This window comes from Ranitomeya variabilis, chromosome 1 (genome assembly GCF_051348905.1).
Source record: "Ranitomeya variabilis isolate aRanVar5 chromosome 1, aRanVar5.hap1, whole genome shotgun sequence".
NCBI lineage: Eukaryota > Metazoa > Chordata > Amphibia > Anura > Dendrobatidae > Ranitomeya > Ranitomeya variabilis.
Genome location: NC_135232.1, coordinates 814682263 through 814709168, shown reverse-complemented (window position 1 = coordinate 814709168; position 26906 = coordinate 814682263). Strand labels below are relative to the sequence as shown.

The window sequence follows — 26906 nt, the reverse complement described above, 5'->3', positions numbered from 1 at the left end:
CTCACTGTTTACCTGTCCCCCGAACGAGCCACCCTCTTATTTTCATCTTCTCCATATGTGTAACATGCTTTCGACCTTCTTCACTCGCTAGGGATTCCAGGAGTAACTAGACCTCTGATGTATGTCGCACTAAGTATTGTTTTGTCACCTTACCATGTGCATCACCCAAGGCGCTGACTAGGCTACAGGCGAGGCACGTTATACTGTCAGAGGTCTACTTGGCATGGAAACCCAAGAACAGAGTGAAGAACATTGAAGTGAATGCTGCATGGCGGGAAAAAGCCAAAAGAAGCAACTTGGAGGTGCAAAGCACGGGACAGAGGGCTGGAGTGGTGGCTGGACAGGTGAGTGACAAAGTATGATGTTCTTATTTAACCATTTTCCTTGCCCTTTACAATTCAGCAAAATGGAGGCCAACTGGTTGCTATATTGCTGAATTCGTATAAAGCAAATTGCTAAAATTATGGATTCTGGTGAATCTGAGCAATTGCATGAGGCCTATTCAATTCATCTCAAATAAATTCACTCATCTTTATTCATTATATCAAAATTCCACTTGGTTCAAAAATGCCTGCTTTCTGTCTACAATTGTAAAGTCAAGCAGGGGTCATTATTGAACTGTGAAACCTTTTCGATTTTAGCAATGAATAGTTGTTTTCCTTTAGGTTTAAATTACAGACACAATTTGCTATATCATTATTAACAAAAATATATCTACAAGTATTTATCTATATGTCTATTTATTGCTTTCCATGATAGCTTTTTTGTAATTGTCTCTTTTGCATTTATGTCTAATATGTTAATATTTTTACCTGTGTGCACTTTTCTTTGTTTTGTTTCCAGCCTAGCGGGCAGTATTTATTGTACACTACTCAACATGGAAATTGCAATACCAAGATGTAAACCTCATGAAATTATGCAAATCATAGGATGATTAGACATACTTATGACATACAAATTACAAAAATAAGGAAATCATATTTTCAAAATATCCTGATTTATTCTGTATCAAGTATAAGCATCATGCACATAAATACACGAAGTTTCACCATATGGCATTAAATCAATGTGGATATTAATGGTTGTGGAATGTTCTGCCACGCTGAATGCACTTTGCACAGAAATCACCACGATCTGCTGCTTGCAGCCCCCTTTCCACCAATGACATCACAGATGTGCTTGATGGGAGGCAAATTCGGAGATGCTGCAGGCCATGGTTAAGGCTACTTTCACACTACCGTCGCTTGCTGTACGTCGCAATGCGTCGTTTTGGAGAAAAAATGCATCCTGCAAAGTTGACCACAGAATGCGTTTTTTCTCCATAAGCTTGAATTAGCGACGCATGGCCACACGTCGCATCCGTCGTGCGACGGATGCGTCGTGTTTTGGCGGACCGTCGGCACAAAAAAATTTAACTTTTTTTGTGCATTGTGTCTGCCATTTCCGACCGCGCATGCATGGCTGGAACTCCGCCCCCTCCTCCCCGGACATTACAATGGGGCAGCAGATGCATTGAAAAACTGCATCCGCTGCCCCCGTTGTGCTACATTAACACACTGTCCGTTGGTACATCGGGCCGACGGTTTGCGATGGCCCGTACCGATGGACTAGTATGAAAGTAGCCTTAGGCCACACAGTCTGCACTGTAGCACGAGCAACATATGGCCTGGCTTTGTTGTATTCAAAAAACAGCTCCTGGGACCATTGGTTTTAACATATCGTGTACTGGAAAATGTGAAAAAAATCCAAATGCGGCGAAATTGCAAAAAATGTGCAATTCCACAGTTGTTTTTTGGAGTTTTTTTTAACATGTTCACTAAATGCTAAAACTTACCTGCCATTATGATTCTCCTGGTTATTACGAGTTCATAGACACCAAAGACACCATAGACACAAAACAGCTGACATGTGACGGGAATGATATGGGCTCAGCGCCAGAGCTCACATCAAAGGGAGGGATTCTGACATGGGAATACTATTAGACCCAGTGTCGGAAAGGGGTTAAATGAAATCTGTCATCCTCAAAATGCATATTAAATTACCATATTTTGCAGACTATAAGGTGCACCGGACCATAAGATGCATCCCTAAATTTAAGGAGGAAGATAAGAAAAAAAATGTTTTAAATAAAATGGCAATGCGTCTTCTAGTCCCATTTCACAGTAGCTAACCAGTGGGTCGGCGGCAGTGGAGCGAGGTCACAGGAGGCAGGGTCGCTGCTTCAGTAGGCCGCCATCAGCAGGAATGGGGCGATACTGCGGGTCCCAGGTTGGGAGGAGGGGGTGTCCTGATGCTGCGAAACTAAGGGTCCTGGGCTCTCCTAAGATGTCAGTACTGACCGGAATCCTCCTTCTCATTGATTTCCCTGTGGTCACCAGAGGCAGCAAATGTGCAGATTGAGATCTTTGGAGATGAGATCTCTGGACGAGATCTCAATCTGCTCATGCACCGCCTCCAGGGGCCATTTTCCCAATGCTGACATCCGGGAAATCAATGAAAAGGAGGACTCCGGTCAGCACCAAAATCTTAGTAAAGCCCAGGGCACACAGCTTTGCAGTGCCAGGACACTCCCTGCTCCCAGCCAGGGGCCCGCATAATCACCCCACTCCTGCCACCACCGGCCTCCTGAAGCAGCGACCCTGTCACCTGTGACCATGCCCCACTGTAGTCAACTCCCTTTAAATACCTTCGGATTATAAGACGCACCAACATTTTCCTCCTAAATTTTGGAGAAAAAAGTGCATCTAATAATCCGAAAAATATAGTTATGTAGAGGAACCCCTATAAAAATTAAATAATCACCCTACATTTTAATTTTTTAGTGACTGAGAAAAATATTTTTATTTTATAAACAAATGAAGAGGCTTCAGTTCACCCTTGACATGGCTCAGGACTCAGTGTACCATTACAATCCCTCAATTTGCTTTCTGACTCCTTTCCCCAGTCCTGATTGATAGTGCTTACTTTCCCACAATGAGTAATTTCTGAAATCAATCCGTGGTACACTGACACTGACACGCACAGTGTGGTTGTCAGAGCAATCTCAGCCCTATCTCCTCTCATGCCTTCAATAGGACTTGTCTCCTGGTCAAAAGAGACCAGTTTTTAGCTCTTGTTTTATTACGATTGATACCTTGAATATTCATGTTTTTGTTTGCTTTAATCTGCCATATGGAGAGATTTGGGCCTTTTTATATAGTGTTGATTTTAATGGACTTTAGAAGGGGGCATTACTCACAGAGTAATTATACAGGGCAGTCTAAAGATATATTCCCAGAAAATACAGTGAGCCACACCCCTTTGTAAAGACTATAAAAACTAGCACTAAATGAAAATGCTCATGTTTGGGACCATATAGTGGGTTAAAATAAGGTACACCCGAGTAAGCAGTGCACAGAAGATAGGAGCAAAAACTGACAACTTTGACCTACTAACAAGTCCTCTTTAAAGGGACACTGTCACCTGAATTTGGAGGGAACAATCTTTAGGCATAGGGGCGGGGTTTTCGGGTGTTTGATTCACCCTTTCCTTACCCGCTGGCTGCATGCTGGCTGCAATATGGGATTGAAGTTCATTCTCTGTCCTCTGTAGTACATGCCTGCACAAGGCAATCTTGCCTTACGCAGGCGTGTACTATGAAGGACAGAGAATGAACTTCAATCCCATATTGCAGCCAGCATGCAGCCAGCGGGTAAGGAAAGGGTGAATCAAACACCCGAAAACCCCGCCCCTATGGCTAAAGATTGTTCCCTCCAAATTCAGGTGACAGTGTCCCTTTAAGCAGTTTAACAAGCATTTTGTTAAAGGATGTTTGGTTAACTGCCTATATGAACATTAATGTTCATAAAAAATGTTTAGGTATGTGAAGTTTTGATTTGTATTGTGTAGTTAGTTAGCAAAAAATGTAAGGCAAAAATAAAGAGTATAATTAACAAGTGATTTATGGTGGCTTTATAGTAACCTTAAATATTAAGGAAAAAAAAATACAACTACAATATAGAAATAGATGCTGGGCAATTTAATATTTATAATTTTGGATTTACTCTCTTGTGAGACTGAGGTTAAGAGTTGATAATCCCAGCACTAATAATAGCAATGGATTTCACACGTATGATAAAGTGAGCTCTTCTGCTAAACTGGAAACTTACCAAAAAATAAAGTATTTAAAAATAAATAAGACTAAGAAGGCAAACTGGAAAACAGAAGAGACTAAAGTTGTATGTCAACACAAAAGCTTCCATGAATAGGAGAAAAGTGTAAAAGTAACTACGAGGTCAAAGTACTGATGTATTATTAACCCAAAGCAATAAATCTTGTTTTATCTGGATTAATGAATATACTTGGTTCCAAGAATAACAGCCTAAGGAGTGTTAATAAGAATGTTGGTTTTCAAGATAGTAACAAAACAGAATCTGGTTATTGGTTATTGTGGGGTCAGCCATGAATAATACGACAAAGATCACAAAAATATAAGTATACTGTAAATGGAAAAATCAGCAAGTCAAAACCTATTCAATTTACCACAAGACATACATTTTTAAGGGAAAAAATGTGATTTATTCTTTTAAAAATCAGTATGCATTGTGGTTATTGTGGTAGTGGTGAGGGGTGGGGAGTATTTTTAAATTCGGGGACCAGAAAAATATACTTTGTGGGTCTTCTTTAACTAGCTCAGAAGATTGATTTCCTTGTATGAATTTGTGAATAAGTTCAGTTTTAAAATTAATGTATGCATACCTAAAATTAGCATTGATGTTCACACATGTAAGGGAAAAGGGCAAAAGCCAGCGATGTAAGAATTTGCAGTACGTAACTACAGCACTGCCCCTGATGACATACTGTCCCAGGAGTGGTAATAAATGTTGCAGCGAAGTTAGCGCAGCCCCAGCCTTCCGTGACCTCCTGTTTGAGACTCCACTAAAATGAAACATCACAGGAAGTGCAGTAACAAAAAATATACATTTTGGGATATGAGAGATAGTGAAGAGACGTGTAAGGCATTGTATAGCAAAACTAATTACAAAAGTGGTTAGGGTGTAAAAATAGATATTTAGAAAGAACATTTTAGGTACTGGACCACCCCTTTAATTTCTGGAGTGGCAGATAGGAGATATTTGTAGATCACAGTTAAAAGGACTCTTTCATCACAGAATGACTGTTCAAACTAAGTCTCACTGCTCAATGTTTCACGGAGGGGTCAATCATTTAAATACACCTCTCTGCTTGCTTGTTTTCCATCTATTTCCACCCCTCTTCTTTGATTGACAGCTCTGGTTTTACAGAGCCTCAGAAGGGTGGAGATTGATGGAAACAAAGCAGGTGGGTAGGTATATTTAAATTTTTGTCTCACCCTGAAGCACCGAGCCACTGGACTTAGTTTGAACAGTCATTCTGTGCTGGCAGAGTCCCTTTAATGAGTCTGACTGACAATAGCAAAAGTACTCCAGCACTATCACTTTGCACCAACTGTCCCCCAAAATGTGTATATGAGGTGCATGGTCGCCTTGCCCCATCTGTGTAATCGGCTAGTCTGCTAATCTGGAGATTTAGTCACCTGACCAGTCAGAAAGCAGTGCACTGTATGCTAATTAAATCTATTGATCACTCATGCCGATTAGTCCAAGTCCAAGTTTACATAACCTCGTCATTTTTGAAGTGTATGTTGCCACTTGGACCAAGCTTGTTACGTGACCTTGTGTCGGATTCTTCCATGGTATGTTGTGTACTGAGGGCTGTTTGCCTGCTCTTTTGCTTGCCAATCTGGAACTTGCTTACTACAGCTTACTATTGACCATGCCTTGCTCCTGTCCTGATTTTTGCCACATGTCCCTCATGCCTTTAATGTCTACCTGCTTGGCTTCTGTTTATAACTTAGTTCTATCTTGATCTTCAGCTGTAAACTGTCAAATTACAACTACACCAGGATCTGTAACCTAAGAACTCCATGAAGTGAACTCTAAATCCATGTCTAGGTGCTAGAGAGCGAATAATACTAAGAATGTCTTGGACCCACTGCCTGGTTAAGTGTTTTTCAGTAATGATAGCCAGAGCAGTACCAGGAGCAAAAAAAAATACTTTCTCCGCACTACATTTTATTCACTCACTGGCTATGGAAACATCAAATGTCCCTAAATTCGGGGTCTATTTCTTAAGGACAGCCATGGTGATCACAACTAGGGATAGTTTCTGAATGAGAGTTGTTTATGATCTAAGAAGAGTGAAAAGGTGTTGGAACAACAGGCAAAGTGCTAATGTGTTCACCTTGTATTCGCACTATATTCAATTAAACTGTGATTATAAATTTTAAAAAAATCAGTAAAAATTAAAATATGAATTAAAAGAATACAAGTCTAGCTGTGTCAGCAATCCTGCAGTTCTAGTTGTAATGCCTTTTTTTCTATAATGCTGCTGTTGGTTATTTGAACATGTCTGATTTCTAGCAACACAACTCTTATGATGGCCACACACGTTATCATTGTCAGCAGAATGATGCTTCCTCCGATGGTTCAGCCGACAGTCATCTCAGTTGACTCTACCATACAGTGGGTACGGAAAGTGTTCATACCCCCTTACATTTTTCACGCTTTGTTTTATTGCAGCCATCTGGTAAATTCCAAAAAATATGTGAAATTTCAGTTTTTCTTTTTTATTAAACTTGCTAAAATTTCTACATTTCTGATGTTTTTTCAGTCAAGATGGGGTGCAGAGTGTACATTAACGTGAAAAAAAAATAAACGTTTCTGAATTTACCAAATAGCTGCAATGAAATAAAGGGTGAACAAATTAAAGGGGACTTAATACTTTCCATACTCACTGTATATATATATATATATATATATATATATATATATATATATATACATACACAGTACAGACCAAAAGTTTGGACACTCCTTCTCATTTAAAGATTTTTCTGATTTTTCTGTATTTTCATGACTATGAAAATTGTACATTCACACTGAAGGCATCAAAACTTTTGCTTTGATGACTGCTTTGCACACTCTTGGCATTCTCTTGATGAGCTTCAAGAGGTAGTCACTGGGAATGGTCTTTCAACAATCTTGAAGGAGTTCCTAGAGATGCTTAGCACTTGTTGGCCCTTTTGTCTTAACTCGACGGTCCAGCTCAACCAAAACCATCTTGATTGGGTTCAGGTCTGGTGACTGTGGAGGCCAGGTCATCTGGCGTAGCACCCCATCACTCTCCTTCTTGGTCAAATAGCCCTTACACAGCCTGGAGGTGTGTTTGGGGTCATTGTCCTGTTGAAAAATAAATGATGGTCCAACTAAAATCAAACCGGATGGAATAGCATGGAGCTGTGGTAGCCATGCTGGTTCAGTATGCCTTCAATTTTGAAAAAATCCCCAACACTGTCACCAGCAAAGCACCCCCACACCATCACACCTCCTCCTCCATGCTTCACGGTGGGAACCAGGCATGTAGAGTCCATCTGTTCACCTTTTCTGCATCGCACAAAGACACGGTGTTTGGAACCAAAGATTTCAAATTTGAACTCATTAGACCAAAGCACAGATTTCCACTGGTCTAATGTCCATTCCTTGTGTTCTTTAGCCCAAACAAGTCTCTTCCGCTTGTTGCCTGTCTTAGAAGAGGTTTCCTAGCAGCTATTTTACCGTGAAGGCCTGCTGCACAAAGTCTCCTCTTAACAGATGTGTCTGCTCCTAGAACTCTGTGTGGCATTGACCTGGTCTCTAATCTGAGCTGCTGTTAACCTGCGATTTCTGAGGCTGGTGACTAGGATAAAGTTATCCTCAGAAGCAGGGGTGACTCTTGGTCTTCCTTTCCTGGAGCAGTCCTCATGTGAGCCAGTTTCTTCGAAGCGATAATGGTTTTTGCCACTGCACTTGGGGACACTTTCAAAGTTTGGCCATTTTTTCGGACTGACTGACCTTCATTTCCTAAAGTAATGATGGCCACTCATTTTTCTTTACTTAGCTGCTTTTTTCTTGCCATAATACAAATTCTAACAGTGTATTCAGTAGGACCATCAGCTGTGTATCCACCAGACTTCTGCACAACACAACTGATGGTCCCAACACCATTTATAAGGCAAGAAATCCCACTTACAAACCTGACAGGGCACACCTGTGAATTGAAAACCATTCCCGGTGACTACCTCTTGAAGCTCATCAAGAGAATGCTAAGAGTGTGCAAAGCAGTCATCAAAACAAAAGGTGGCTACTTTGAAGAACCTAGAATATAAGACATAATTTCAGTTGTTTCACACTTTTTTGTTAAGTATATAATTCCACGTGTTAATTCATAGTTTTGATGCCTTCAGTGTGAATGTACAATTTTCATAGTCATGAAAATACAGAAAAATCTTTAAATGAGAAGGTGTGTCCAAACTTTTGGTCTGCACTGTATATATTAAAGAAAATGAGTGGGATCCCCTATATTATTATTAAAGAGCTGACAGCTGGGGGCTGATGTTTATAATCTGGGAACGGAGTAATAAGGAGTAATAAACATGAAGCTTCCCACACTATTTCTATGCAAATTGCCTCTTCATAGAAAAAGAGGACTATTAACTCATAGATTCTAAGCCTTTACTGGCTACTAACTAAGGTTGACCCACCCTAAAAAAAAATTACGTGGGATCCCCCTATATTAAATAGCCAGCAAAGGCTAGTCAGACAGCTCCAGGTTGCTATAAATAGCCTACGAAGGGCCATGGATATTGGTCACCTCCCAGACTAAAAACATCAGCACTCGGCCACCTCAGAAATTCATTACATGTGCTAATTCTGGCGCTTAGCCTCAGCTCTTCCTGCTAGCCTTGGTGTGGTTGCAAGTGGGGTAATAGTATTGGGGTTGATGTCAGCTTTGTCATGTCAGGTGACATCAATCCCATGGGTTAGTAACGAAGAGGCATCTATAAGACATCTCCATTACTAACCCCATAGTCATATGTAATAAAGACATAGGAACACAGAAAAGTCCTTTATTTGAAATAAAAACTCGCCATCCCTTTTTTACCCATTATTAATATCCAAAGAAAAAAAAGAACTAAAGACATCTTCACCTATTCCGCCGATAATCCATTTGTCCCATGATGAGCCCAATTCAGTTACATCTGGATGCTTTGCTGAGCAGTCACATGAAATGAGACCACTCAGCCTGGCATCCAGAAGACACTGAGCTGCCTGTGCAAACGCAGCTTCAGTGCCAAGCGCTAATGTCAGAAAGGTGACTGGAGTTCATAGATGAACTCTGGTCACTTCACTGATGTTATCGCTCGCTGTGTGAGAATTTCGTAAGAAGATGACCATATTTGCGGACCCATGTTATGCTATGGGGCTGTGCACATGTCTAATTTTTTCCTCAGATTTAGTCTGTTTGAGGAAAAAATGGAAGCATGCTCAATTTGTATCCGATATTCGGACTGCACTCGGTCACGCAAATCAATGAGTCTGTGAAAAAATTGGACTGCACTCGGATGACATCTTAGTGTGGTCTGATTTTCATGGACTGACAGAATGGAGAACATGGAGATTTTTTTTTTACCATCTTCTCCTCAACCAAGATTATAGGAGCACACTATGATCACACTATGATCACACTCAGATCAGAGTGTGATTAGCATAATCAGCCCAATTCTCTTGAATGAGAGAAAATATGTTGTCCGACCCCTGCCTTACACTGACAGAAGTCTTGTTAGAAATCACTGCTTTTAGCAGGGCCTAACAGGCTACTGTACCTGGTAGAACTGGAGGTTATTCTTTGACCTCTGATTCATATGACAGCCATCAGCACTATGTGATATCATATTGCGGAGGGAATAGAGGAGTGGGAGTGGGAGCCTTCGTTCTCTACATTTAGAGGGTAGAACTGCCAGGGTGTTACTGCCAGAAGTAGGCCTTCAGTGAAGATGAGCTCCATATGTGATCATGTTGGGCACAGCTCCAGTGCCCACACATACACTAAAACATACCAGTGCATCCATTTTTGTGAACTTCTTTCCAAATAAGGATTAATATTACACCTTATTTTGGGAAGGGATTAAAGACAAATGCACACCTGATCTTAATTCATAATATTATAAATATCCTAGCACAGGCTTAGACATTTTAGAGAGTACATGGGCAAAATGTATCCTCAATGTAATGTTAAGTAATATGTCACTACTCTATAAATAAATCTAATTATAATAAAGTATGTAGCAAAGTAGAGCAATAAAGTCAACATATAATTATGTTTGATGTGAATAACCTTTTTGCACAGGACAAACCACATTTCTGCTTCTTGAAATATAAGTAAACCTAACAATGTGAGTCAGTTACCAGCATCTAGCGTGGAACAGTCCTCCACAGCTGACTCCCATTTGCATGGTTCTATACCATTAGAAACAGATTGGTGCAATCATCTGTTACTCATTTGAAAGTAACAAAAATTCTAAACGAGTATCATTTGTATCTTGGCATGTTAGACTTTTCAATGAATCATCAAAACACTGATGATTTAATAACCCTTTAAAGCCCAGCTGCTGCTTTTTATTGTCAAGTACCTGTTTACACAATGGTAATATCATTATTGTTTAGGTCTTAATGGAAATGTTGCCACACAATTTGACTGAGAGAAGACTTTTTTAAAGTAATTTTGGGAGATTAGAAATAAGGGTCTGCGCCACCGTTATCCACATGATTTCACTGGTATTGTAGCTCAGTGCCACTGCAATACTCTACACAACTGGCAATTCTGGGGAATCTAGATAAGTGCTGCATGTATAATGAATGTTATCAATTATCTTTAACATATGGGAAATAAATAAGTATTTTTAGTTTAATTGTAGTTGTACGTTTTAGAATAGAATAAAACAACAGAGCAATAAACAGCCTAGTACTTGGTCTAAGGGCATATTAAGGAAAACCAAAAAGAGGTTAAATGCAAGACAAAAAATATATAAAAACATATCCATTATTAAATGTACCAATAAAAGCCAAAAAAGGCACAATGTTAAAAGGGATCAGGCAAACTGACATGTGTGATGCAGTGACCCGTTACAGCTAGGGGGTGCTGCATGTGCTCCTCAGGATATGCATGGAGGCATATATGTAGTTGTAATGGTTGAACTAGCCACACACACCTCCCACCTATGGGAGTGGCTACAAGTATATAATGTGACCATGTGGGTCACTTGGGGAAAAATGGATGGACCTGAGTGTTCTGTGTGCCAGGTCCTGGAGGGACTCTGTGTTGGGAGGTCCTGGGAGTAGGACTAGATCCCTGAAGAGCACATGGGGGAGGCCTTGGACCTGGGGGCCTGTGTGTTGGACGGTCCCAGATGGGGATGGACGTCCTAAATAGCGCACAGAGAGGACGTGTGTGCAGAGTCCGTGATGGCACTGCGTTTGGGGAAGCTACAGCCCATCTGAGGATCTGGACTGTCAGGTGGCCTGGTGAGCAAGGCATTGCCCGGGATGGTGATCCCAGTTCGGCAGCTTCCCTGAGAGAGTACTGACAGGAGTCAGCGTATGGAGCAGGAGCTCCGAGAAGTTAACCCAGCATATGGGGTGCTGTGCGGTCATCCACGGCAACTGGTCAGATAAGGATCAGCGTGTTTAGAGACCGCGACCCAATGTCATGTGCGCTATATGACTAGGGACATTGATGAACTGTTCGGCGTACGGACACCCATGGTAACTGGAGGAAGTGAGAGGTCCTGCATGTTTAGTGTCCGTGAGATAAAGCCAAATATGAAGTGTCTAAAGATAAAGCTGTAATTTAATGTCACCGGTTGGTGCCTATTGTGTTCTATGAAGTGTATATGATGAACTGTGCATAGTCAGGTTTATGATGCCATAATAAACCGTGTGGAGTCTTTAAGTAGAAAATCAGTGCCTAAGTGCTTTAATCCCGTGCCAAGCGAGTGTCCCCCAATACACTCAGTAAGTGCAATCTTACACATGGTACACATAAATGTAAGTGTACAAATATATATAAGTACATACATATAATAATAAAGAATAGTAAAGATGGCCGTAATAAGTTTTCATTCAAAGTGCAAAGTGTAGAGATGCTGAATTAGGTAGGACTCCAGAGGAGAGACAAAATGTGACAAAAAAATGTCAATCCATGAAAATATATGGAAATGATGGTTATAAGAAGTATAACCACTAGTGTTGAGTGAGTATACTCGTTGCTCGGGTTTTCCCGAGCATGCTCGAGTGGTCTCCGAGTATTTGTTAGTGCTCGGAGATTAAGTTTTTGTTGTTGCAGCTGCATGATTAAGGCTGCCAGACAGGCTGAATACATGTGAAGAATGCCTGTTTGTTAGGGAATTCCCACGTGTGTTCAGGCTGTCCAGCAGCCATAAATCATGCAGCTGAGGCCAAGAAAACTAAATCTCCAAGCGCTAACAAATACTCGGAGATCACCCAAGTGTGCTCGGGAAAACCCCAGCAATGAGTATACTCGCTTATAACTAATAACTACTCCAAATAAGAGGGGAAAGCAAAAAGAAATAGCTGGTTAAGTGAAAGAAATCTAAGCAACAAAAAAGTGAATAAACAATCATATTACCAAAGTCATGTTCAATAATAATAGTAAGCACCAAAATACAGCCATCTAAGAGATAATATACAATGCCTTGCGAAAGTATTCGGCTCCCTGGAACTTTTCAACCTTTTTTCCACATATCATGCTTCAAACAAAGATACCAAATGTAAATTTTTGGTGAAGAATCAACAACAAGTGGAACACAATTGTGAAGTTGAACGAAATGTATTGGTTATTTTAAATTTTTGTGGAAATTCAAAAACTGAAAAGTGGGGCGTGCAATATTATTCGGCCCCTTTACTTTCACTGCAGCAAACTCACTCCAGAAGTTCATTGTGGATCTCTGAATGATCCAATGTTGTCCTAAATGCCTAATGATGATAAATATAATCCACCTGTATTTAATCAAGTCTCCGTGTAAATGCACCTGCTCTGTGTTAGTCTCAGGGTTCTGTTTGAAGCACAGAGAGCATCATGAAGACCAAGGAACACAACACTGTTGTGGAGAAGTTTAAAGTTGGATTTGGATACAAAATGATTTCCAAAATTTTAAAGATCCCAAGGAGCACTGTGCAAGCGATCAAATTGAAATGGAAGGAGTATCATACCATTGCAAATCTACCAAGACCCGCTGGATGAACTGCAGTGATCTACAGCTGAGGTGGGACAGTCTGTCCATAGGACAACAATCATTCATACACTGCACAAATCTGGCCTTTATGGAAGAGTGGCAAGAAGAAAGCCATTTCTCAAAAAGATCCATAAAAAGTGTTGTTTAAAGTTTGCAACAAGCCACCTGGGAGACACAACAAACATGTGGAAAAAGGTGCACCGGTCAGATGAAACCAAAATCAAACTTTTTGGCAACAATGCCAAACAATATGTTTGGCGTAAAGGCAACACAGCTCATCACCCTGAACACACCATCCCCACTGTCAAACATGGTGCTGGCAGCATCATGGTTTGGGCCTCCTTTTCTTCAACAGGGACAGGGAAGATGGCTAAAATTGATGGGAAGATGGATGGAGCCAAATACAGGACCATTCTTGAAGAAAACCTGTTGGAGTCTGCAACAGACCTGAGACTGGGACGGAGATTTGTCTTCCAACAAGACAGTGATCACAAACATAAAGCAAAATCTACAATGGAATGGTTCACAAATAAACGTATCCAGGTGTTAGAATGGCCAAATCAAAGTCCAGACCTCAATCCAATCGAGAATCTGTGGAAAAAGCAGAAAACTGCTGTTCATAAATGTTCTCCATCAAACCTCACTGAGCTCGAGCTGTTTGCAAAGGAAGAATGGGCAAGAATTTCAGTCTCTCGATGTACAAAACTGATACTGTTGTTTTTAAACTAGGTATTGGTACTTTTGTCAGTGTGTACAGGTGCCAAGTCCTGCTGTAGAATTAAATTTCCATCTCCAAAAAGCTTGTCGGCTAGGGAAAAATGAAGAAGTGCTCTAAAATTTCCTGGTAGACGGTTGTGCTAACTTTGGTCTTGATAAAACACAGTGGACCTACAAAAGCAAAATACATGTCTCCCCAAACCATCACTGATTGTGGAAACATCACACTAGACCTCAAGCAGCTTGGATTGTGTGCCTCTCCACTCTTCCTCCAGACTCTGGAAAATTGATTTCCAAATTAAATGCAAAATTTACTTTCATCTGAAAACAACATCTTGGACCACTGAGCAACAGTCCAGTTCTTTTTCTCCTTGGTCAAGGTAAGACGCTTCTGGCATTGTCTGTTGGTCATGAGTGGCTTGACACAAAGAATGCGACACTTGTAGCCCATGTCCCGGATACATCTGTGTGTGGTGGCTCTTGAAGCAATTACTCCAGCAGCAGTCTACTCCTTGTGAATCTCCCCAAAATTTTTGAAAGGCCTTTTCTTAACAATCCTTTCAAGGCTGCTTTTATCCCTTTTGCTGGGCACCTTTTTTACCACACTTTTTTCTTCCACTCAACTTTCCATTAATATGCTTGGATATAGCACTCTGTGAACAGCCAACTTCTTTAGCAATGACCTTTTGTGGCTTACTCTCCTTGTGGAGTGTGTCAATGACTGCCTTCTGGACATATGTCAAGTAAACAGTCTTCCCCATGATTGTGGAGCATACTGAAACAGACTAATGGACCTTTTTAAATGCTCAGGAACCTTTTGCAGGTGCTTTTTTGTAAATTATTATAATTTACTGAGATAATTACTTTTGGCTTTTCATTGGCTGTAAGCCATAATCATCAACATTAACAGAAATAAACAACTGAAATAGACCACTCTGTTTATAATGACTCTATATAATACTGTATATGAGTTTCACTTTGTGTATTGAAGTATTGAACTGAAATAAATTAACTTTTTGATGATATTTTGTGAGAAGCATCTGTACATATATATTTTTTTTCTCACAAAGTCCAAGCAGCATAAGCAGTAGAATACAATTTTATTATAGAAAATAACATTTGGTTTTTAATAATCATGTGGCATATTCAGTGAAAATGTTATTGCTTTTTTTTGTCTTAATGCATTTTTGAGGTATACCCTCATCTGTGCAAACATGAAGGCCATGCTTACCCTTTTATCGTCTACAAAGGGAAGCAAAAAGGAAATGAAATAGAAGCAGTAAGTAAGGTCATTCCAAGCTTAGCAAGCACTGCTTGACTCCTGATCTCCCACTCAGAAATGTCTACATAGTACCAGGTAAGAGATAGAAACTGCAGATCTTCTCATGTAAGATATGGAGAAAGCTATAAATTCTGCAAAATACGAGTCAAATGAATTGCTCATTGTCCTGGATTTGAGCCACTTTAAGACATAAACCCTGACACATCTGGCTGGAGATTTGGAATTCTGCACATGAACTTGATCTATTTGATTACTAACTCATAATAAATTTTAAACATTTATATGAGCAATGTGAATTATATTTTGATATCAAAATTCAAGATTTCTGGCTCTAGAGTTGCATACACTGAATGCTTAAAATAGTATTGATCACACAGTGCATGCAACACCATATACAAATAACCACATACAACACGCTTACACAGGAGAGCTTTTTATTTGATCAGGTTGATAGGTAAGTCAAAACATAGACAGACATAGAGAAAGACAAATATATGGAAAGACTTTTTGTACTATAGCCGTTTGAGGAATTATTTTTGTTGACAATTAATTTTTTTACATAACCATTTTTTCAGGAAATTATTGTTATTGACTAAGCTTCCTTTTTTAGGGGATGGAAGTTTTTTTTACATTGTTTATGTGCACATTAAATAATATGTAATTTTTTATATGTGTTGCAAAGATTGAAGCAATATAATTAGGGATGAACGAACGTGCTCCGTGAAACCTGGTCATTACTCAAATATCACAGTGCTTGGATGTATTTGTTACTCAGTGAGTAATGGGCGATGCTCCATGTGAAACTCAAATCCGCACCTCGGGTTGTAAAAAGGGGACAATAACCTTGAAGGCTGCAAGAGCTAACATCTGGAACTAAAGTGACGTTCCTCAAAATGGAGGGGCAACATAGCTGGAATGCAGTGTGTGTGTGATCCAAGAAGGAAGGGAGCAAGATGAACTCTTTTGAGGAGTGAACAGGCCTGGGAGAGTCTTCTTGAGGTGGCTCAAGATAGGGCTACTACCACACCCAAGACATCGTACAGTCCCTGGTTTTCTCCACCTCCTATTCGTGAGCCGCCACTTGTGTAGGTGACACAGGGGGCTGTTGTCCATTTCTATATGTTGGGAGCTCCAGCGCTACCTAACGCCAGGTCACTTACAGCCCAGGCACATAGCACTCAAGCTCCAGGAAGCAGGTGGAGGCAGTCCACCCAGCTTCAAGAGGAAGGAAAAGAAGAAGTGGACACCAGAAGAGGATTACTGTATTACACTGCTTATATTTTTTTCCTGGCTTTGTATTTTGTGCAAAGTCTTTATGAATGTATAAGTACCGCAAGTACACTTTCAAAATATTTGAATGAGGCCTGCCAGTTGTTGCCTTTCAGGGGTCTATGGATGCACCTCCTCATAATTTTTGTCTGGCTTTGCACTTTCTGCAAATCCTTTATGAGTGTATAAGTACAAAAAGCACACTTTCAAAATATGTATGTTCAAATTTTTTTATGGACTCAATGACTCATCTATACAATTTAACATGGTTATTGTTGTATTATGGTGGTATATAAAACAAAAAGAGTAGAAAAATATTTCTGGATTTGATTACTCATCCATAGAGTATTATGTGCTTTCTGTAACATTTTTGGTGATATGTAATACTACAAAAAACGTTCAAAAATTGTGCTTGTTTGTTTACATTTCTTATCTATACACTATTCTGTGTTCTGGGGTACATTTTTGCGATATATAACACTCCAAAAAAGTTTCAAAATTTGACTGGGTTACATTTCTCAGCCATACAATATAACATGTTCTTTGGTGCATTTACTTGGTATAAAACCCTCAAAAAACCTATTTACAAATTAATCGGTATTATATTGCTCATTCATAGACATTTACATATTCTTGGGTAGATTTCAAAAGTATATAAGCCTCAAAAAACGTGTTCAAAATTTTATCGGTATTATATTGCTCACCCATAGACTATTCAGTGGTCTGGAGTACATTTTGTTAATATATAACCCTCAAAAAAATCCAGCATACAAAATACTTCATAAAATCATTTACTTTATTAAATTCCAATAAGAGTGATTCAGCTGGAATCCATGGGGGGAGAAATAGATAGAAATACGTGATTTAGACCCTCAGGTCTCTAATCATTGCATATACAGCTCTGGCAAAAATTAAGAGACCATTGCAAAATGTTCAGTTTGTCTAATTTTTCTCTTTATAGGTATATTTTTGAGTCAAATGTAAATTGTTCATTTACTCTATAAACTTCTGACAACATGTCTCTGAATTTCCAAGCAATAAATTTGGTATTTTTTTCTGAAAAGGAGAAATGGTCAAAATTAAATAAAAAAAACAGTGCTTTCAGGCCTCAAATAATGCAAATAAAGCAAGTTCATAATAATTTAGAAACAACAATGCTAATGTTTTAACTCAGGAAGAGTTCAGAAATCAATATTTTGTGGAATAACCATGATTTTTAATCACAGCTTTCATGCATGCTTTCTACCAGTTTTTCACACTGCTACTGGCGCAAAAATGTAAGCAGCTCTTCTTTGTTTGATGGCTTGTGACTATACATCATCCTCTTGATTACATTCCAGAGGTTTTCAATGGGGTTCAGATCTGGAGACTGGGCTGCCCATGACAGGGTTTTGGTGTGGTGGTCTCCTAATTTTTGCCCGAGCTGTACAAAGTGCTGAATACTCAGTGCTTTATACCATATCCTGTTTGGAACACACGGACTCAAGGTGTCCAATCAGAGTAGATGCACGACTAAAATAAAACCATATATTATAAACCATAAAAACAGTATTTTGAGATCGCTAACCCGGTCTATACTTATGACAGAACATGAGGTAGTATCACCTCCTTGGTGAAGTGAAAAATGCTTGGAGGCTGACAAACATTTGGATGTAACTTTATTAGCCACATTCGATCAATGGAGTCTGATGCAGTTTTTTAACGGACCTGTAGTGCAGCCTACGTATTGGACATTGCAGGTTTGGCAGGTAATCAAATATAATATGTAAGACGAATTGCGGTTAATGAAGTTGTGCACTTTGTATGTTTTATTTGTAATTGATGAAGTAAAATGCGTTGATTTGGTAATATGTTGGCAGTATGTGTAAATTGCACGGCCGCACTTAAAAAATCCTGTCGTGGAGCCAAGATCCTTTGGGGGAGTTATTGTCATTGACATAAAGAGTAGAGATGAGCAAACTTGTTCAGAAAACGTTCGCCAACCTCAAATTCAACATGAACGTAGCACATTCGCATTCGTGTTTGGTTTCCAGCGCATTTTTCCTCAAAGTCAGCAAAATTTGGTCACAGTCAGGTAATTGATCACGTTTCCAGTAATGCTTTTGATAGGATTTTGACTAGGATAGTGGTTCTGTATGATGAGCAGGGGGGACATATTTTTTGAGGGGAGGGAGTGTGAATAAGTCAGAGGAGCGGCAGCGGAGTGGATGTTTTTTATTAACGTATTGTGTGCATATTCTGGCCGACAATCAGCGTGCAGAAACCATCCACAACGTCCAGACACAAGGGCATCACATGTCCCTCTCCATATAAAAAGCGGACATGTTGCTTTGCTGGTGCAATTTTCTCAGTGTAACAGCACAGAAAAACAGCTCTTGCTACTGCTGCAAATTGTCATATAGATATTATACTGTCTTGTGTGAAATCGATCTTCGAGCATTTAACTAGTTTGAGCTAAGAATGTTGTGCAAGCAGGAGTCCACATTTACCATTTAAAATCATTTGGGCTACTATTGTGTTGCAGTCAGGAATCAGGAGGTCACATTTCCTAATCAAAATCATTAGGGCTAATATTGGGGGCAAACAGGAGGCATCATTTGCTAATCAAAATCGTTAGGGCTAATATTGGGATGCAGCCAGGAGGCACCATTTACTAATCAAAATTGTTAGGATATTTTTGAGGCGCAGCCAGGAGGCCCACAGTGCTAATCAAAATCATTAATGCTAATATTGGGCTGCACCTAGGAGACCCTATTTGCTAATCAAAATCGCTAGCACTAATATTAGGTTGCAGCCTGAGGCCCCTTTGCTAATCAAAATCGTTAGAGCTAATATTGGAGTGCAGACACCAGGCTCCAATTGCTAATCAAAATCATTTGGGCTAATAATTTTGTGCAGGCACACTTTCTCAGAAAATAAATACTGTTCATTTAGTGATTGGTGGCTGACAGGTCTGGGCCTAGAATTGTAAAACAGCTGGTTAAAAGAGGGGGAAGAAACATAAAACATGAGTAGGAAAAAGCGAGGTCGTGGTGGGAGTGGGAATAGTCTTGGTGTTTGATGTTCTCTCTCCTGAGACTTGAACTTGTGACCTCACAGCCACCAGATAGGCGCTTTTACTCACAAAGCCACAAGAACATTCTGCCATCAACCATTGTTAAACAATTGGTGTTTGATGTGTATGTGGGTTAGGTGATAATGATACTGAAGGATCTACTGAATAAACACTGTCTCATACTATCCAAACACAACTGACAACATCTGTTACTGGATGGGCTACTCGACTCCCTTTTTGGCAGCCACACAGTGGTACGCCTTGCAGATGAGGGTCCAAAAGAGCATGTGCTTCTGTGGATGGCAAGCACTGCATCGAGTGGCCTCTCTTCTTCCTGCACCTTAACATCACACACAGCAAAATCCTCAGAGGTGGCAACCCAATCACCCTTATTTTCCCCCAAGTCACAACTCTCCAACCACCTAACTGACTGTAAGGAACCACAGATGGGCAAATCTGCAAAGCTGTTCACACATTCTATTCCATAGGCATATAAGGTCCGCTCCAAAGATTTACAGAATCTAGAGGAAAAAAGAATCTGCACCGATGCCCAAAATTTTTACTGCTGTATCCAAGGCCGGATGAGGTCGGGTCCAAACAGAATCCACACCCTTATCACCAGACATTAACCCACGAGGGTGGAGGAGATATTGATGAGACTCAGATACCTGAGGCGCACGTGGACTGTACTGTGGTGTCAGGGATTAAAGAGGAGGATGTTGACTCTCAGGGCGAGGTGTGTGGGAACAAAGAGGATGCTGATGAGGTTGTAGATCCCACTTAGAGTGAACCCAGAGGTATGCAGCTGTGTAGCTTAGCAGATGAGGTGGAGGAGGAAGATGAGGAAGTTACGTTGCGGCTTGCCACACAGACAAGGAGTGATGCAAGCATGACAAGCAATGCATTGTCAGCCACAACTATGGCTATGGCCAACACCAGTTGCGAGTCTGCAGCTCGCATGGGCAGCAACGTTTCCCTAGCCTGGGCTTTTTTTCAGACCACAAAGGATGACCCAATTCCCGTTATCTGCCAACTTTGCAAAAAATTACTTGGTAGAGGCAAAAATTGCAATAATTTAACTACTACATGCATGAACCGGCACATGCATGATGTACATGCCTTAGTCTGGGAATCACACTGCACCAAAATGTGTACTAGTGAGCCTCATCAACCACTGGCCATCCCATCAACCTCATCTGCTGCTTCCTCCTCTGTCAAAATGGCAAGTGTTGTCACACTGGTCTATGACCGCAGAACCTCCACTTGTTTAACCCCAACAGTTGGGATGAGAGCGCTTCAGCTGTTACAGAAATGTAGATGCCTGCTGTTTTTGTTTCAATAAGCACACCATATTTTTCTCAATCAACCATAACATCTCTGCCTGCACCTCACCCACAGTACAACAGTTTGTCCTGTACTCCATACTCCACCATCTCTCATCACAGCTGTCAGCCCTCGGTCCAGCAGTTGTAGTCACGTAAAAGAATGTTTCCACCTACACATGCCAAAGAAAAGAGCTTTAACGCCGCCATCTCCAATCTGTTGGCCATGGAAATGCTAACTTTCTGCCTGTTGGAAACAGACGGTGTCTGAAATTTGATGGCCATTGCAGTCGCCAGTACCAGTTGCCCAGTCGCCATTATTTCTCTAAGAACGCTGTGCCTGTGCTACATCAGCATGTTGTAGTCAACATCACCCATTCCCTGAAAAAATCTATGTCTGCCAGAGTTCATTTCATTACTGACACCTGGAGGAGCAAACACGGGCAGGGGTGTTACATTTCACTGACTGAGCAATAGGTGACTCTGGTGGCTGTGGGGGCAGGTGGGCAAGGGGCTGCTCAATAAGTCTTAGAATCCCCAAGGGTTGCATGACAAACCTCTGTATCTAACACTTCCTCCACTGCGTCTGACTCCTCCACCTCCTCTAGGGCCTCAACTGGCACCCTCAACCTCTCTCTTAATGAGACACGCATTCCAACAGTGTAGGGAGAATCCCCCCACATCCGTACTGCACAGCCAAACTCTCCATAATCGGGCAGTTTTTAAATTGATATGCCTTCGAGATAGCAGTCACAAACCGAGTTAGAGCAATGACTGTCTCCACTGGACATGGAGCCAGGGAAGGCCATGTGCAATAACAGTTCGAACCTGGTGGCGGCCCTAAGCCGGGGCAGCCATACACACCTGTTAGTAAAGGTGCAGGAGCCGAGGAACAAATGGAGAATGAAGAGGAACAGTTGATGGAGGCGCAATAGTCAGGAGATCGAGATGATAGTGATCCACTTTCTGTTGTCCATGGATGGCAGAACGGGATGGAGGAAGCAAGCTTGAATATTACCCTAATCTGTTAGATCCTTGGTACAAGAGTAAATTTTCCCAGATGCTTCCCCCCCTGGAAAGGGACGCCAGCATGCTGGAGTATCGAAACACGCTTGTAGACAATCTTAAGGGTGGCTTTCCTCAAGACAACAGTGAGGCACACAGTGTTAATCACCGTTATAGACATACAACCCATCGAATTATCAATGCAAAAACATTAGCAGCAGCAGTGTAAGTGGCATAAGCAATTTCTGTGAGTTGTTTCACACATTTGTTTAGATCAGCCCATGCACCAGCAGAACAGAGTACAAGTAATAATAATAATAATAATAATCTTTATTTAAATAGCGCCAACATATTCCGCAGCGCTTTACAGTTTTACAAGTCTGACAAGTTGTGAACGACTAGAGGATGGTGCAGGAGTATCTCAAGCTCAATATCAATGTCATAAGGGGGAATTTGGACCCTTTTGCATTTAGGTCTTCTAAAATGGAAGTGCTTGACTGTCATGCCTTGGAGGTTTTGTCATGCCCAGCAGCCAGCGTTGTCTCAGAACATGTCTTCAGCGCTGCTGGTGATGTCATGACGGATAAGTGCATCCGGCTGTTCCCTGAAAGCGTAGACAAGCTAACTTTCATCAGGATGAAGAAGTCATGGCTCTTCAATGACTTTTGCACTCCAGTTGCAGACTTGGCAGACTAGGTGTTTTTAGTGTCATGCACTGATCTTGCCTTATTTCAGTCTGTAAAACCTTTGTTGTGGCTTCTGTGCTTGCTGCTGATGTTACAATTTTTTTTTTTAAATGTCTCCATCTGGTGGGTTGCCTGTAGTGGCAGGATTGTCAGAGGCCCATTCTATTCTACTCTGGGGAAATTGATGCTACTTTAGTGGTGTGTGACGATAATTTTTTCAAATGTGGAGACTCCAAGTTGCGTCTCTATCTGGTGGGTTGCCTGTAGTGGAAGGGGTGTCAGAGGCCCATTACACTATTTCTACTCTGGGGAAATTGATGCCACTTCAGTGGTGTGTGACAATATTTTTTCAAATGTGGAGATTCCTAGTTAGGTCTCCATCTGGTGGGTTGCCTGTAGTGGAAGGGGTATCAGAGGCCCATTATATTATATTTACTCTGGGTAAATTGATGACACTTTAGTAGTATGTGGCAATACTTTTTTGAAATGTTTGCACTCCAAGTTGGGACTCTTTCATGTGTGTTGCCTGTAGCAGTAGGGTTTCCAGACCGGCAGACGTGCACTTACTTTGAGTCAACTACCTGTGTTACTATCTTTACATTTTTATAACATTTGTTATCTACCAAGCTGAGATTTGTGCCACCTGAGTGTGGCTGAGCAAGAAACCAGTTTGAGCTGTTGCTTGAGGTATCAAAGCTTCCAGCAAAGAATTCCTACAAGGCTCCCTCACCCACCTCATCTTTATTGATACTTAAATTCAAAGCTCTAAATGCTGACCCAGACCCTGATACCTCATGCATGGCCCATGGCTTATTGCTGCTATGCCATTGTCAAATTTCTTCTGTGAGTGAATTGATCAGTCAACTACCTATGTTACTATGTTTATATTTTTTTAACATTAGTGCTCTACCAAGATGATATTTGTGCCACCTGAGTGTGGCTGGGAAAAAAAACTGTTTGAGCTGTTGCATGAGGTGTCAAGGATTCCAGCAAAGAATTCTTATACCGCTCCCTCACAAACCTCATCTTAATTGAAACTTAATTTGCAAAGCTCTAAATGCTGGCCCATAGGGCTCATACTCACTTGCGAGAAACTTGGATGAGTCTCGCACGTCAATACCCGGCACTGCACCTGGCACTCAGGAGCAGAGCATGCGGCTGCATGTTTTCCTATGTGGCCACATCCTCCGATCTGATTGCTGGCAGCAGCACCGGGTATTAACATACGAGATTCATCCGAGTTTCTCGCAGGAGAGTATGAGCCCATACCTTGATACTTCATGCATGGCCCATGACTTACTGCTTCTGTGACATTATCAAATTTTTACTGTGGGTGAATTGATCAGTCAACTACCTGTGTTACTATCCTTAGATTCTTCTACCAATAGTAGTCTAACTGAGGTTTGTAGCACCTAAGTGTGGCTAGGAAAAAAACTGTTTGAGCTTTGCACGAGGTATCACAGCTCCCAGAAAAGAAGAGTTACACCGCTCACTCACCCATCTTGTCTTAATTGAAACTTTGATTCAAAGCTCTAAATGATGGCTCAGACCCTGCTACTCCATGCATTGAATTGAATTATACTATGGGTCAATTGATCAGTCAACTACTTTTGTTACCATTAGTGTTGAGCATTCCGATACCGCAAGTATCGGCCGATACTTGCGGGTATCGGAATTCCGATACCGAGATCCGATACTTTTGTGGTATCGGGTATCGGTATCGAAACAACATTAATGTAAAAATGTGTAAAAGAGAGAATTAAAATAAAAAATATTGCTATACTCACCTCTCCGACGCAGCCTGGACCTTACCGAGGGAAGCGGCAGCGTTTTTTGTTTAAAATTCGCGCGTTTACTTCCTTACGTGAAGTCCCGGCTTGTGATTGGTCGCGTGCCGCCCATGTGGCGGCGACGCAACCAATCACAGCAAGCCGTGACGTAATTTCAGGTCATTCAGTATTTTAAAATTACGCTCCGGCTTTGTGATTGGTTGCGTCGCAGTCACATGGGCGACGCAACCAATCACCGCAAGCCGTGACGTAATTTCAGGTCCTTAAGGATTTTAAAATTACGTCCCGGCTTTGTGATTGGTTGCGTCGCAGTCACATGGGCGACGCAACCAATCACAAGCCGTGACGTCACGGGAGGCTGGACACGCGCGCATTTTAAAATGCGCGCGTGTCCAGCCTCCCGTGACGTCCCGGCTTGTGATTGGTTGCGTCGCGGTCAACCAATCACAAGCCGGGAGGCTGGACACGCGCGCATTTTAAAATGCGCGCGTGTCCAGCCTCCCGTGACGTCTCGGCTTGTGATTGGTTGCGTCGCCCATGTGACTGCGACGCAACCAATCACAAAGCCGGGACGTAATTTTAAAATCCTTAAGGACCTGAAATTACGTCACGGCTTGCTGTGATTGGTTGCGTCGCCCATGTGACTGCGACGCAACCAATCACAAAGCCGGAGCGTAATTTTAAAATACTGAATGACCTGAAATTACGTCACGGCTTGCTGTGATTGGTTGCGTCGCCGCCACATGGGCGGCACGCGACCAATCACAAGCCGGGACTTCACGTAAGGAAAGAAAAGCGCGAATTTTAAGCAAACAACGCTGCCGGTTCCCTCGCTGAGGTTCAGGCTGCGTCGGAGAGGTGAGTATAGCAATATTTTTTATTTTAATTCTTTCTTTTACACATTAATATGGATCCCAGGGCCTGAAGGAGAGTTTCCTCTCCTTCAGACCCTGAGAACCATCAGGAATACCGTCCGATACTTGAGTCCCATTGACTTGTATTGGTATCGGGTATCGGTATCGGATTGGATCCGATACTTTGCCGGTATCGGCCGATACTTTCCGATACCGATACTTTCAAGTATCGGATGGTATCGCTCAACACTAGTTACCATCCTTACATTTTTTAAAAATTAGTGTTCTACCAAGCTGATATTTGTGCCACCCGAGTGTGGCTGGGGAACAAAACAGTTTGACCTGTTTCATTAGATATCAGGGCTCTGAGCAAAGAAGGCTTACACTGCTCCCTCACCCTCCTCATCTTAACTGAAAATTCAAGTCAAAGCTCTAAATGCTGGCCCAGACCCAGATACATCATGCATGGCTCATGGCTAACTGCTGCTATGACATTATCAAATTTCTACCATGGGTCAATTGATTCCACTTTTCCTGGTGGCTGCCCCTAATTTTTGGAAATGTTTGGACTTCAAGTTGTGTCTCCTTCGTGTGTTGCCTGAATTTGGCAGGGCTCTCAGAGCACCAGGCCTACAACTATAACTCATCTACCTGTTACTGATCAATGATTCAGCTAGAAATGCTGGTCTAAGCACAGTCCCATGCATCCATGCTGCACAGTTATACTATTTGTACTCTGGGTCAATTGACACCACTTTTCCTAATGTCTGCCCCTAATTTGAGCTGTTTGGGAAGATGTTTGCTTCTCCCTTAAGGTGTTGTCTATGCTTTCGGTTTTGCCTCTCATTGAATCCATTGGGGTTCGGGTATGTTCGAAGAACTGTTCGGCGAACATTGGGACATTCGCGTAACCGAACCTAGAAAGGTTCGCTCATCTCTAATAAAGACTAGGAGATAAAATACTACCTAACGTGGGGTGTTTTGGGTCATAAATCTTTTTGGATCAAGGAGGATTTTTTTAAGTTTAGCAAATGTGTTTCTGTATGATATTCTTAATTTTTGTAAATTGAGATGTGTAAGTAGTCACAAAAGTGATCTGATTTGAAATATATAAAGGTTGTATGCTTTTTTCTTTAAAAATATCTTGTCTGATCATGTGTTGTACCATGTTTTGTGCCCTCTTGATCATCCAATTTGGATATTTTTGGTCTTGTATTCTTTGTTGTACTGTAACTGCTTCTGATTGAAATTTAATATCAGAAGATATGTTTCTTTTTGTGCAAATCAATTCCCCCAACAGAATACTTTTTATCATTTGTTTAGAGTGACATGATGTTGCCATTAAAGTGTCATTAATAGCTTGATTATGTGCCAAATCTGCAATGTCCAGTACATAGTGTGCACTACTGGTCCATTAAAAAAACGCATCAGACGCCATTTATCAGGTGCACCTAATAAACTTACATCCAAACATTCTGCCGCCTCCAAGCATTTTTCACTTCACTATGTAGGTGATGCTACCCCATGTTCCATCAAAGGTATAAAGTGGGTTAGCAGACCACACAGAGGAGGAGACAACCATAACAATTACTCAATCAGGAGACCTGGTGGATTTACCTGTTACAAACCAGGACACTGCAAGGCATGAATGTAAGAGATGGTTTTATATACCATTATGGTTGATTATTTTCCTCCTGCTCCCACTGTTCTCATATAATTTTAGTTTATATGTCTATCCATCTCAAAATATTGTTTCTAGGGTTTATAATACATGGT

General features: G+C 41.2%; 1 protein-coding gene across 1 annotated transcript in view; it reads right to left on the bottom strand.

Annotated features, from left to right (window-relative positions):
- CFAP299 (cilia and flagella associated protein 299) overlaps positions 1–26906 on the bottom strand; it is an 878688-nt gene that overhangs the window by 623956 nt on the left and 227826 nt on the right. The window lies entirely within an intron of this gene.